Source organism: Carassius gibelio, chromosome B17 (genome assembly GCF_023724105.1).
Source record: "Carassius gibelio isolate Cgi1373 ecotype wild population from Czech Republic chromosome B17, carGib1.2-hapl.c, whole genome shotgun sequence".
Taxonomy (NCBI): Eukaryota; Metazoa; Chordata; class Actinopteri; order Cypriniformes; family Cyprinidae; genus Carassius; species Carassius gibelio.
The window spans coordinates 16,421,096-16,435,300 of record NC_068412.1 but is presented as its reverse complement, the minus strand read 5'-3'; the positions used below and the strand labels follow the sequence as shown (position 1 = coordinate 16,435,300).

The following is a 14,205-nucleotide window of genomic DNA, read 5'->3' as shown; positions in this document are numbered from 1 at the left end:
AATCCATTAAATTTTAATATTTTCTGGTAGGTCTATGTAATTTTTCCATCACTTTTGGAACAGACACAGTATTGTTACATTATACTGCATGTAAATATTTATATGTAAACTAACAGTTTTTATATTATTTATTAATAGTAATGCTATGTATTCATAATGCAAGATCAGTGTCCTAATTCATATTTTCTTATTAAATAATTTCAATATATGAAGCAGTATAGATGAACAATGTAACCTACTTATTATATTAACATGCAGTGTATGTAGTACGCACATTGTAATATAAATTTTATAAAAATCACAAAAATTAATGTGTCCAGAATTTAATTGTCACTTGTTTTTTGTAAGAGAACATACAAAGATATTTTACAGATAAAAACATGTGATGATTTAAAAAAACATACGCAAAGGTCAAATTAATATGTTTTGCACCATATAAAGTACATTCATTTAGGGGCCTGATATGACTATTAAAACAATAAAAGTGATAAGCAAAAACTGTTGTGCATATGTGCCAATTTTATGGCAAAATGTACAGAAAGAAAAGAATTATAATAAAAAGATTTCGCATTTTTTTATTTAAATCGATTCATTTGATCTCTTAATTAAACAAATAATCTGAAAACTCACTAACAAATAAATAAACGTGAAAATAATTAAATAATTTATTTCTGTGTTTTTCAAATTGTTCACCAATTTGGATTAACAATTTTTAATGCGTTTTAGGAATGTAAGATACAAATTAAAAAGTCAGTTATTAATTTAAGGTAACATAATCTATATATATAAAAATAAAGATAAATCGATATTCCAGTAAATTATTTTTTTAGATTCACAGTTCTAAAGATAGTCTTAAGAACGCTTACATCTTGAGGGACTACTTCTCTAAAAGGCACTAGTTTCTTTCGTCGGAATATTACTTATTGCATCAAGTCCTCTGTCTTTGTTGACGCTATGGAGATTTCGGCTCAGCATGTCACAGTTTTTATGATTGGCCAGCTGAGACCTGCAATCCGCTCGTGATTGTAACAACGTCTCTGATTGGTTACGTTAGACCTGCAATGCGTCAAGCCATTGCGCTCAGTGTGTCCCGGATCAGGACAGGGCTGATTAAATTACTCTCCCGGGATCAGATCTTATATTATACAGTACACTCACCGTGAGACTACTTCACATCCAGAAACTTAAGGTTTCGTTGAGTTTTCTTGAAAACAATGGTAAGCACAAACGGCTGTGCTTTGCCTTAAATAAAGCCAATTGGACACAGTCGCATAATTAAAAAATAACTAACATTTCAACAGTGAAATAAATAAATAAAAATAACGTTACTGCACATCGATGTTATGATTTTGAAATAGTTCACTTACTAGGACCAATTCATCGTTAAATATATGCACGAAACTTTGCAAAACTATTACTAAAATAAATAAACTTTTGATTAACGTATTTGTTCTTAATCTACTGTGCAATTTTACTGTCGTAAAATGTCTTAATTGTCAAGGAAAAAAATATTTCTCCACTCTTTTCCCTCAACGGGCTTAACGAACGGGTCATTCCTAACATCATGTAAATAAATCGGCTGAACCCGTTTGAATCACTGATATTTTTATAAACACGCTTAAGAAATAGAGTTGGTTTTAAAGAAGCTAAAACTTATTTGAAGTAGAAGATAACTTAAGCATTATTTGAAAATTGTATTAAATTAATTATTTGTAAATTAGATTAGTAAATTTGACAAAACCACCACTGACTCTTGTACAGTCTATGCACTGCACCCCTATACTTAACTTAATCACTTATGAGCCTAAGCTTGCGTTCTGCACGTGAACGTCGTTTGATTGTGCCATCCCAAAGAAGCACAAAATCACTTTCACTGACATTTAAACTAAATGTTCCCTCCTGCTGGAATAGCTTGTCCAACTCAATCCGAGCAGCTTCAAGAATCGGATAAAAACACATCTCTTCCATCTTTATTTGACCCTCTAACTTTTGAACTCACTAATTCTTAAATAATAATAATAATAAATTAACTAATTCTAGCTTCTCTGATCTCTTTGTATTCTATTTGTTTTCTTGTTATGTATTATACAATTAACAAAAGGGAAAAAAAGTCCTCTAACACTTTTTTTCTATTCTATCTTTTTATTTATTGTATAATTTAAAAAAGAAAAAAAACTTGCTACGTGTACTGCGTTAAGACAACTGAGACGTGTTATAGCACTGACATATCATTGCTCTTTTGTTGATTTTGATTGCTTCCATTGTCCTGATCTGTAAGTCGCTTTGGACAGAAGCGTCTGCTCAATGGCTAAATTAAATTGTATGTGTGAGTTCTATTTATGTCTTTAATGACTCTTTTTGTTTGCCTGCGTCTATGTCAGGGCCGGTGTCCTGATCTGTGTTGTAATTACGTCAGAACATAAACGAATTGCTGAATCACTTTTGGAACTGGTTCTTTAAGAAAAGGTGTTCAGTGTTCGAAATATCCGAATCTTTTCTTCGCTGCATGCTTCCTTACAAGTCGCATTCGGATGACGTAACCGGCGCGCCTCTGTTTTGATCAGGAGAAAACATGGCTCTTGTATTTTCTGGTCCTCTACTCTACCGGGGATGAAGGTAAGCTCTTTCTGACCTGCTTTTACAGATCCATACAGGATCAGATAAGGGAAAGATCAGATAACCTGTAAAGAAAGCCTAACAGTTGTGCTGATTAATACTATAAACGCTGCATGATTTACTGTAACTACAATACACGCGGATTACCAGTAATAATATGTGCGTGACAGCCTATATATTAAAGTTAAAATTTAGTGTCAGTTTGAATTTTATGGTAATTTTCGCTCATCTGTAGTATTACACTTATTTTTCAGTACATTTGTGATGAATCTGTTAGAAAGTACTGCATTGAACTAAATCCTTTCTGAAGCATCTCTGCTCGTCAGTTCTCTTAAAATATTAAAAACTGTGCCACATGGATTATTTGAAAATGTAAGTCGAAGTACAAAAATAGTGTGCATATTGTTAGGAACTATCTTCTGTTTTTATTTTAGTGGTGTTATGGTACACTAGATATTAGATTTTTCTGGAAACTATTTTGTCAATATGCAAATATTTGTGACAAGTTACACTGCAAAGTTTAATACTTTGTGTTTTTTCAAAGCGAGCAAAAGTTGGAGTGATGCTTATACGCACCGCTAATTAGCACATATTCTGCAATCTCAAATTATCTCATATGCCAAATACTGGACCTTTATGGATTTGGCTGCAGTTCAAAGCACTTTAATCAGTCAGCCGTTCTGTTTGAGTGGATCCCATCTTTAAAGACTTAATAAACTAGGTGAAGACACACATCCCAACTAATCAATATCAAATTATTGGGAAAGGAGTGTTCTCACGCTGTGTACAGTAGAAAAGAGCAAACCGCTCTTGCATGCAGATCACCTCTGCTGCCGTGGGGGATTTGTGCAGAATATCGGCCAGGTCAGCAATGCATCTGGCTCCTTCCCAGACTGTCCACAGAATAATAGATAGCATCTTGCTTCTGTCCTTCTCACTACTTAAGGGAATCAGCCCTCTTTAACCCACAGTTTTTTTGTGTGCGAATCACATCAGATGCACGCTTCTGAGGTTTTACTTCTGTCATGACTGACTGATTTATTCACTTCTTAAGTGGCCAGCAGAGCTAATTTGGTTTGACCGAATGTTTCTTCTCTCAGCTCCAGCAGATCTTGAATGGCTGAGTAATCAGAGCTTCACCACAGAAGATGCTTTGAAGACTCACCAGAGAGAGTGCATGCAGAGCTAGAAGAACCAGCAGGCACTAGGTCAAATGATCCTTGGTGCAATTAATCACTGAATAAATTAACTTTATCACCTGAGTGATTAAAGAACAAAAGGGGATCTTATTATTTGATTTCAAGCTTAATCTTGTGTAAAAATAAAAAGTAAATTAATAAAATATGCATGAAACAAAAATAAAATTTTCAACCAAGGCTGAAGCTGAGTTAAATGTTTTGTTGCCCTTCCAACATTAAAGTGTATTACGGTAAGTAAAATTAAAATGTCATTTACAAGTGTGTGTCTGTGTGTGTGAGAGAGAGAGAGAGTATATATATAAACAGCAGAGTGTCTGTTTATCAGAGAACATAGTGAACTTCCTTTTCTATGTCTATACAGAGAGCAAAAGCGTGAAGAGAGAAAAGGCAGCCATGGCAGATCGAAGATGAGAAACAAAGAAAAGAAGAAAAAAAACAAGAAGAAGAAGAAGAAGAAGAACATAGATAACTCGGAGTGCAGTGGATCTGAATCAGACACAGTTTACCCCAGCGACCTGCTAAAAAAGGAGAACGCTGACAGGTGTGTTCATAGAAAAATCCCGCAGTACATTGATCCACAGTCAGTCTCTGATCTTGTACCCACTTACATCTATATCAGGTTTAAAAGGCTTTACACATCTCTTAAAGGGACAGTTCACCCAAAAGTGAAAATCCTGTCATTATGTACTCATCCTCATGCTGTTTCAAACGGTGTGACTTTCTTTCTTCCACCAAACATTAAAGTAGAAATTTAGCAAAAAGATAATGTAGCTATTTTAGACAACAAAAGCAGGCAATTTCAGTTTGTGGGTGAACTGTTTATTTTGGGGGAATCAGCAAGTAAGATTTGCAAGTACCAATTGTTCTTTGGATTATATTTGAACATTAAAATGCACAAAACATCATCCATAATTCTGGACTGTCTATTTAAGACACTTTTAACCCTGGATTTTTGGATGATGGTGTGGGTTGTTTTAAATGTCTTTGTCTTTCATCTTCTTGGCTGCAGAGAGGAAGCTCAAGTTCAGGTGAACGAGACTTTTATCTGGCTGGATGACCTCCAGACCCCCACTGACTCCCCCTTCTGTATTGACAGAAGAGCTGACCATGCCAACTGGGAATACAAATCCCTCTATAGGGGAGACATAGCCAGGTAACTTAACTCACTATCTCTGTGTGTCTGTCTGTCTGTCTCACTCACAGATGCTCTCCTCTTTCATTCTTTCTGTTTGGCTCTCTGAAGGTCAGCCAGTCTCAGCAGCAGCAGGTGCCAGATGCTCTATAATGCAGGGGAGCACTGCGGCTGTGTGCGTACGAGACGAGAGAGCTGCAGTGTGTGTTGTGCTCATGCTTCTCTTTCAATTTCTTTTATAACCCCAGCTACTGTGTGACGAAACCCTTTGAAATCCACATGAAATTTTCTCCATTCAACTCCATTCTGTTTGTAATAGGCTACTAAGTTTGTACAGTATTTATTGGTCACTGACTATTGAGTGAGTTAAATACGTCTACATTGGCTAACTTTATTAAGTGTATGCTTACAACAATTATAATGCAAGGCAAGCACATTGCATATATATATATATATATATATATATATATATATATATATATATATATATATATATATATATATATATATATATATATATATATATATATATATTTATACACTTTTAAAATGTTTGCCTTTCAAAATCGTTGTGATATTGCGTACTGCAGAGGTCTCCAAAGCAAAGCCTAAAACTTATTTCACAGCCTTGCAAGCACTGATGCTTCCTTCTGCAAATGTAAATCTACTTTATCTTGATGTCAGCATGCAGCTGTAGTTAAAGTTCTGTGCCCCTGCTCTCCATAAGCGTCTTTCTGGGTTTATTTACTGCAATGTTCTGGCACTGTAGGCTATAGTGACGGCTTTATTAGCTGCTCAGTTGCAACAAATCTCACACCTGGCTGTTCTCCAGCTCCTATCAGCTTTAATCTGGTGTCAGAGCTGCGACCTGAAATTTAAGAGACCACAATCAATACTGACATTCTCTCTCACTATCCCTCTCTCCACACAGATGCCCCCATACACACTCCTCTAAAGCTGATCGGTATTGTGAGTGTGTACAGTATGAGTGTACAGAGGTGCATCACCGCACTCTTTTCTTGAGAAGGTCAAGTACTGCTCCAATGAGGGAACAGACCCCTTTTCTTCAAACTCTTCCCTTCCTTCACTTTCTCAAGTCAACTCATCCTCACTCATTCTGTTTTACTTTGTCCTTCATCTGTCAGTAGGGCCAGATGGAATCAAAAAGGTTTCTTCATATTTTCTGCACTGTTTTTGTGGAAAAAGTTCAGTTCAGCATTGTTTTGCTTTTTCAGGTATAAGAGGAAGGGTGTCTCATGCCTGGGGTAAGACGTCAGGACGCAGGCTGTGAACTGGAATGATGGATGCCCAGAGAAGCAGTGAGTGGACAAGAAACCAGAGCACTATTTCGGTCCTTCCACCCGTCAGCTGCTCCAGTCCTTCATCAAGCTCTCAGCCTGTTCTGAAGAGCAGGGCTCTTCCACCCAGGCAGCTGTACCATGGGTAAATCTTTTGGGCATCTACGACTGTGGAACCTCTCTTTGGATGGAGGGCAAGGGTCAACCGGAGGTCAAGGGAGATCGGCAGTATGTTAAGGCTCAAGGGAGCAGCAGCACCCTTCTGAGTGCACGGGTGGAGGAGTTTAACAGGAAGCTACGGGAGAATCCTACGGACACTCAGCTGTGGCTGGACTTTGTAAACTTTACAGGTAGGCCTCCAGAGACGAATAGTGCATGTTTTGTTGTTTCCTTACCTAACTTAAATTGCTCTCTCTCTCTCTTTGTCTCTGATCAGGATGAACTGGCCTTTAATTCTAGGTCATTCTCGGCTGCCAGTGACACTGACATTGATGCTGAGATGAAGAAAATGTCTCTTCGTATCTTGCTGGAGAAGAAGCTGTCCATTGTGGACAGGGCAGTGGAAAGTAACCCTGCCAACGTGGACCTTAAACTGGAGAAAATCTGCCTGTGCAAGGAACTATGGGAGCCTAACACACTGCAGAAAGACTGGAAGAAACTAGTGTTCATCCATCCAAACAGTGTGCCTTTATGGAGGAAGCATCTTCATTTCGGTAATTTCAGCACGTTCTCGGTGTCAAAGGTCAACAACGTGTTTCGAAAGTGTTTAAACACGCTCAGTGCAGTCCAGGATGGCAGTATGCTGTCTCACCCTCCACTTCCAGGCACCCAGGAAGACCTCTTTGGTACAGCGATATTTTATACTTGTAAAATGTAGATACTTACCAGTTTTGCCATGTGTTTAGCAGCTTATGGACTCTCCGGATAGCTTTTTCACCATGTTCCTGTTAATATCTCATAGTGTCCTCAGGTCATTTTTGCAGTGTCATAGTTTGAGTTTCACTTGTTTAGATGTGAATTTGCAGCCACTCACAATTTTTCCACTCCCTCCCCTCATGTTGCTGTGACAGCAGTTGGTGGAAAATGTAAATGTGTTTTGATTGTATGCATAACTATTTCTAGAGTTAAGGACCTCATGTACAATTTGTGCAAGTGTAAGTTTTGGAGTATGTTTGGGGCTATCCAACCTGTGTGTGTGTGTGTGGCAGGGATCGACTGGCGTCAACAGTAAAAGGTGATGATATGGTGTATTTGAAGTGGATTGGCATGTTGTTTGTCAGCTAGTTTAGATGGCGTATTGTGTGGGTCTGTTTAGAGAGAGTCAGAACACAAACATCACTGTCCCGGGCTTCCCCATACTGGGATTCGACAAAATGAAAAGGCGTTAAAATCTCTGGGACGCGCGCGCGCGTGTGTGTGTGTGTGTGTGTGTGTGTGTGGATGAATGATCAGATTTTGAGCCAGGCCCCTTGCTGTTCTGTGCTCCTTATCACTAGCTTCTTAATTAGCCTAATTAAATCACCTTGTTAGATCTGGGCCCACATTTGCGGAACTGAGAGGAAATTTACAAACAAACATACAATTATTTTACACAGATTGGAAAAGACTGATTATGTGGTCTATTATGAGGTGAAGGGTCAATGTTGAATGCACGTCTGAGGTTCAGAAATGAAAATAAACAATTTACTGACCCACGTGTTGTTCTAAACCCTTTTTATGTTTCTTGGGTCAAAAGTCATACAGGTATGGAAAAACGTGGGTGAGTAGAAGCTCGTTTTTGAGGGAAGTTTTCCTTGAACAGCTCTGTGACTCTGTACTGCCCTCCTGTGCTCAGAGGTGGCATTGCAGTTTTAACCATACTGTATATATATATATATATATATATATATATATATATATATATATATATATATATATATATATATATATATATATATTCACACACAAACACATGCCTTAAAACCCTTAAAGTTATATCCTTTAAATCTTTCTTTTTGAATAAACACCATACAACTTCAGATGAATCTCTTTGGCATTCTTTTCCATTCAGTTTCACTCCGACTCTTTGTTTTAGAATGTGTCTAATGTCAGCACCACAGTGTGTCCAACTCTGGTCCTAACCTGCCTAATTATATTGGGCTTCTTTAATCAACTAATTATTCAGGGATCACACAAACTCAAAATATGTCGTTTTCACTGTTGGGTGAAACTGTAACCCTACATTTCATTTAAGATAAACATGAAATCTGTAGTAAACCATTTTCATGTTCACGTGAAACTGTTGTTGCTGTACTCTCTTTGTTTCAGTCACAGGATTTGCTGAAGAGGCATATTCACATGCACTGTTGCTTTATAAAACAAACTTTTTCTTGAACAGCAGAAATATCTGTCCTGTCAACAGCTGCATACACGTTCTGCTGAGCAAGACCTAAAGAGTCCTAGAGAGTCAAAATGCCCCCTGTCCTAAACGCTTTCACCGGGAACTTTAATTTGTTCGGAAACCGATTGTTGGTAATAATTAAAAACATGATTCGCATTTCGGTCTTTGATAGACTGCTCAAATTATACCCACCCCTCATTCTTACTCATGGTAAATTACTCTAAACCTGTGTTCATTTTGCATTTCTTATCCTTGAAATTTAGGGGACATCAATAAGTGACATGGCCTGGTGGGTATTGCAGTAAGTGCACATCTCTTCTGTATTGATCATCAAGTCAGCATGTGATTGGCTGACCACTCCTGGTGTCTTTCTGTGATTGGTTGAACAGGTTTTCAGTGCTGGTTGGCTTTGTTGCTGCAGTATGAGGTAGTTTTGATGCTCGGTGTTGAGTGATAAGTGCTAATTAAATGTTCAGCTGAGTACACACTTTAAAGCACTTTTATGTGAATGGGAGTGTTGCTGCTAGTGATTCTACAAATGGATTGCTCATTGAAAACCTGGAAATACCTTTTTTTTTTTTATTCCAAGACTGGAAAAGATCTGGAAAATGATAAAATCACAAAAGGCATGCATGTTTCTATACAAACATACAGATGTTTTTTTGTTGTTGTATGTATGGTTAGCTCTAAATGTTCTGACGTAAGGGTAGAAATTCTATTAAAATATTTATTATCCAGTAATCATGAATAAATGGACAAATGATGAAAATCCATTGATTTGAATGTGAGGAACTTTGTGTTGTTTGTTGTAATTGTGTTTTTAAGCTATTTAATGTCTTTGTATTTCTGTGTGTGTCCATGTAGATTTTTTTTGAGCCATTTTGGGACAGTGGAGAGCCCAGGATTGGGGAACGGGGAGCTCGGGCATGGAAAGCTTGGATGCTTCAGCGGGAGAGAGGAAGATGTGTGATTCCACCTGAGCCAGGTGTTTAAACCAAACTCATACAGACAGAGATGAAGATCATTACAGTATAGTATAATAATTAGTGGTTCAGTATTTGTTGCACAGCTATTTTGATGTTTGTTTGTTTTTTTTACTTTTTTACGCAGATATGGGAAATGGGTAATGCTTGTTGTGTCAGCTAGCGAAACGGCTGATAAAACAGCCAGGTAACGGCAAAGCTGTCTACATTCTCACCCGAGGGTGCTGCCTGCACACCTTTCACTGGCCAGATCAACCCAGTGCCATACTGAAGGCCTGAAAGACCTATGAGCAAGCCGTCTTCAGCTTGGGCACTGGCAGCAATGCTGGAGCTCCAAAGAAAATCCACAAGATGTCCAGCCTGGTGGGATGTTTTGGGCTATTTCAGTACCTTACAGTGGGGATAGATGCAGCTGATGCTGTGCACAGTCAGGCCATCCAAAAACTGATTTCCGGTAACTTGAATTTAGAAGTCACAGATGGATCTCTGAGGCCTTTGGGAGTCTGTTGCTGTCCAGCATGCATCACAGCTGTGCCACCACGCCAACACCAGTGTTCCCTCTCTCTCGGCTAAGACTGCCCTCTCCTCACTAGCCTTCAGCTCCTCATTATGGTAACACTACCTTCAAACAGAGAACCGCTATCACAGCACAGGCCGTGTCCGCAGGTTTTTCCACAGTGTGGAAAAGAAAACTAGCAGTGTTGTGCCATATTTTTTCGCCATTACTGCAGAGCAGTATACATTTTTTTCTCTCTCTCTCTCCATTGACCCTTGGCAAAGAGCTTGATTGACAGGTGATCTGACCAATCGTTACACCGAATCCGCCATTTTGTCAGACAAAAAAAAACTGACAGGAGAGTGGATTAACTTTGGTTAACCTTAGACTTGAAAAATCTTTTCTCTTTGAAATAAATAGTTCTGATGTTAATTCATGTTAATTTTGTGTTTTAAGTAAATATGAAAAGTTATCAGTTCACATGCAGCTTGAACGGAGGCAATACAGTGATCTGTCACGACACATTAAAGAGCCACAAAACTGTGTTTATTGTTTGAATTTCTTTGAACAAATGTCAAAGGCCTTTCATACCAGACGTAATCTGCTCTGGAGGTGTGTTGTCAGTATCCTCTTTGCTTTTCAATGTATTTTTTTACAGCAGAACAGAACATGTGTGAGTACAGTATGGCTGATCAGACATAACAAAAGTAACTAAGGAGGGCGGGTTTTGCAAAGAGTCAATTTTGTTTCATTTCCTTTTTTGTTTGTTTTCTTGTCATTTCATTTAGTTTCCTTTCGTTTCATTTTCTTTGTGAAAAAACACTTCTGGCAAAGCTCAGTCTAACACATTGTAGCTAATGTGTCAAAGCACATTTCAAAATGTGACACAAGCGTTCTGCATTCTCAGCGTTGCAGCAAAGGTCACTGTAGCAGCTTTTTAATATAATCTCTTACACCCTACAGCCACGGGCGGAAGAACACCTGGTTGAGATTTTATGCAGAGCCAATTAATTAAAGTGATTTAAAAGTTAGCCACCTGAGTAATAACACTAATCTGGTAGCAATAATCTGATTTAGTAGTCTTTGTCCAGGTCTCATCTTCCTGGAGAAGCCCTGCCTACCATGCCAAATAATGGTCTTGGCAACTGTATCCGCTTTTTGTTTGAGAACTGAACAAAGGGCCCACTGTCCCCTGCTCTGGAGAATGCATCTGAACTTCTTGGTAAGGCTGTAAACACATGAAAGTTGAGAAACGTTCAAAACTAGCTTCAGGTATAGGGTTTCCTTGTGTGTTTTCTACAGGTATGTGATGGGAAGGCTGAGAGGGGCTCTGGAATCTTCTACAAGGCCCTACAGGCAGTGCCCTGGGTAAAGGTAAGATAAGATATACTTAGAGAAGCATGTTACTGTCAACATGTCTGCACACTTAACACTTTACTTTCAGACTCTTAATGTAAATTACAGTTTGTATGTGTGTGTCATGGAGACAGTACAGCTGTTCCCTGAACGTGTACAAGAGTTTTTAGACCTTATGACTAAGAAGGAGTTGTGTCTGTGAGTGCCCATGGAAGAGGTGGACATCTTCCTGGAGGATCAACAGCTAAAAAAAAAAAAGTTGTATTAATTTTTTCCATGATTTTGGAAATAAATGATATGTTGAGTATTAAGTTGTCTCTCTTCTTTGAATATAAAGTTTTTGAGAATTCATCTTGGTTTCATGTTTCAGTTAGTTGAGAGTCTTTTCATTATGAAAGAATTTAAAGCCAGTCACTGTCAGCAAATATTTTATTTTGGCCAGCAGAGGGCATCAATACCTTCTCTCGATGCTCTTAATGTTGTCCTGGATTTGAACCACAAATGTACAACCTCAGATTAGGATTATCTTCAAATACCAAGAGGTTGCTGCAGTGCTTTAAATTGATCTTTAGACTGCAGCTTGGTCTTTTCATCTCCCCCATGCTGAACTTTCTGCTAAACTGAGCGGAGCTGCTGGATTTGAACCTGAAATTTAAGACGTGCATTGAACTGATGAAATAATTGGTGAGAGGAGGATTGGGTTTTTCATGCTTATTGCATTCAGTTCTTCATTCAAACTTTCCAAATCTATTCATTATGCCAGTGTGAGTGTGCCATGGTGAAAGGAAGGATTTGTTTGGACCTTTACCACAGTAATGTTTGGGTTTACTCTGTGTTTTAAGATGGAACTGATGTCGTAATGTCTTGTGAAATGTTACCCAACAACATCTCTGGGGTTGGTATGACAAACCTAGCACACGTTTCTTCACAGCTAATTCTTTTCATTTTACTGTGAAAGGACACGAGCAGCTGACTAAATAAAGGGCTCTGGAAGAACATGCTACATCACTCTTACATAAACAGAAGATACACAGAACTGTCATCTGCTAGCCCATCAAATTTAATTTGAATGTTCGTAAACACCCGTTTGAACATCTTTGAAGAGATGCTTTAACAATCCTTAATATACTTCTTAGTTAAATACATTATTGTACTGCAGTGTATTACTGTTTTTTTTTAATCATTTTTAAAGATAATGTTTCATGTAATTTATGTGAAAAGCAGTGCATTAAAAGTCTTGTGTTATTTATTCAATGAAACACTTAAGATGAACATTTTGTGGCAAGTATAGACTGTAGTTGCAAAGTGTGGCAGCAGGAGGCGAACTGAAAAGGCTGACATTTCATGTCATATCAGTCATTTCATGATGTTAAACAAGCATTGTCCCTTGAGTTTCCCTCTTTTTCTTGCTGACCTTCATTTTTTTATTTCATCCCTTAGACTTATAAATAACAAAAAAAGTACAAGTTTTTTGATGCATTATGATGATTTATTCAAAGATAAGACAACGTTGTTGTGCTTTTCTTTTCTGTATGTATAATTACATAATGTGCTCTATGCAAATCCAAGATATATATATATATATATATACTGTATATATGTATGTTTCTTTGCTTATTCATTGTAAGAGATACAACCTTGCTTCACTTCCCTGAGCTTGTAATTATGTGTAAGTTCTACAATAAAAAAAAAAAACAAGCATTATCCCTGCACTGCTATTCTTTTTCAAATTTAAGGAAGATACGACGACTATGCTATTTGTCTAGTTTTGAAGCATAAACGGGATTAGAAAAAAACATGTATTTTCAATGTTAATTATCACGTGACGTCTTTTAACAATAAATTAAAGGAGTGTCACAATTTTGGGAAAGACCTCCATCTGGTGGTGTAATTGAAAATTGTCATTAACATTTTCCTCCAAAACGTTTTGAGTCACATCCACAGTAACGGTTACTTTCATCTGTCTTCTTTTATTAATAGCACAGTTTCTGATAAACAGTTACATTAATGGTGGTTGTGCTCTCGGTGTGATGCTCAACCAAACTCAGTTCACGTACTACTTATAACGTCTATCTGTAAACGTGTTCATATTTGTAATTTGACAAACAGTCTAAACCAGCTGATGAAATCTGTGTGATATCTCGTTCGATGTTTTTTCGGGTTTTGTAACAGTCTGACTGTGTTTGTTGACTGAGGGAAAGGCCACGTCAGACTGCCTCCGATCACTGTTGCCAGATCGCGTTATAAAAACAATACCCAAACAAACATTAAACTACTTAACTGGAATTACAAAAGAAAATGCTTGAATGAGTGGATGTCTTGTATTGTACAATGAACTTACAAAAATTAAACAAGGTAAGAGACTTAAGTGAAAGAGGAAACAAATTACAGTAACTGGACGTCATATTTTATTTATTTATTTAGTTATTGTTATTATTATTATTACATTGTTTTGGAAATCAAAACTATTTTGTGAGGTATAGACATACAGTCTGTATCTTTTATTTATTTATTTTGTTTAGATTATAAAACATTAAATGCAAAACAAGCAAAAAACATATTTGACATCTGGTCAGTCATTTTTTGTTGTGGTATGGAACCAAGCATTGTCGAGTTCTAATATATTCTGGAAATAAGCACAATTAAAATGCAACCCCTTTTAACTCTTCAAGTGAAACAAACCTCTTTAAGGAAGTGGACATGGCAACACTGCCTTTGATCAAGCACGTTCTTCGGTTCTGCAGT

General features: G+C 37.5%; 1 pseudogene; it reads left to right on the top strand.

The window, feature by feature from the left end:
- Nucleotides 1-3,700: 3,700 nt before the first annotated feature.
- On the top strand, nt 3,701-11,771 carry LOC127976022 (nuclear exosome regulator NRDE2-like; annotated as a pseudogene).
- The last annotated feature ends 2,434 nt before the right edge of the window (nt 11,772-14,205 follow it).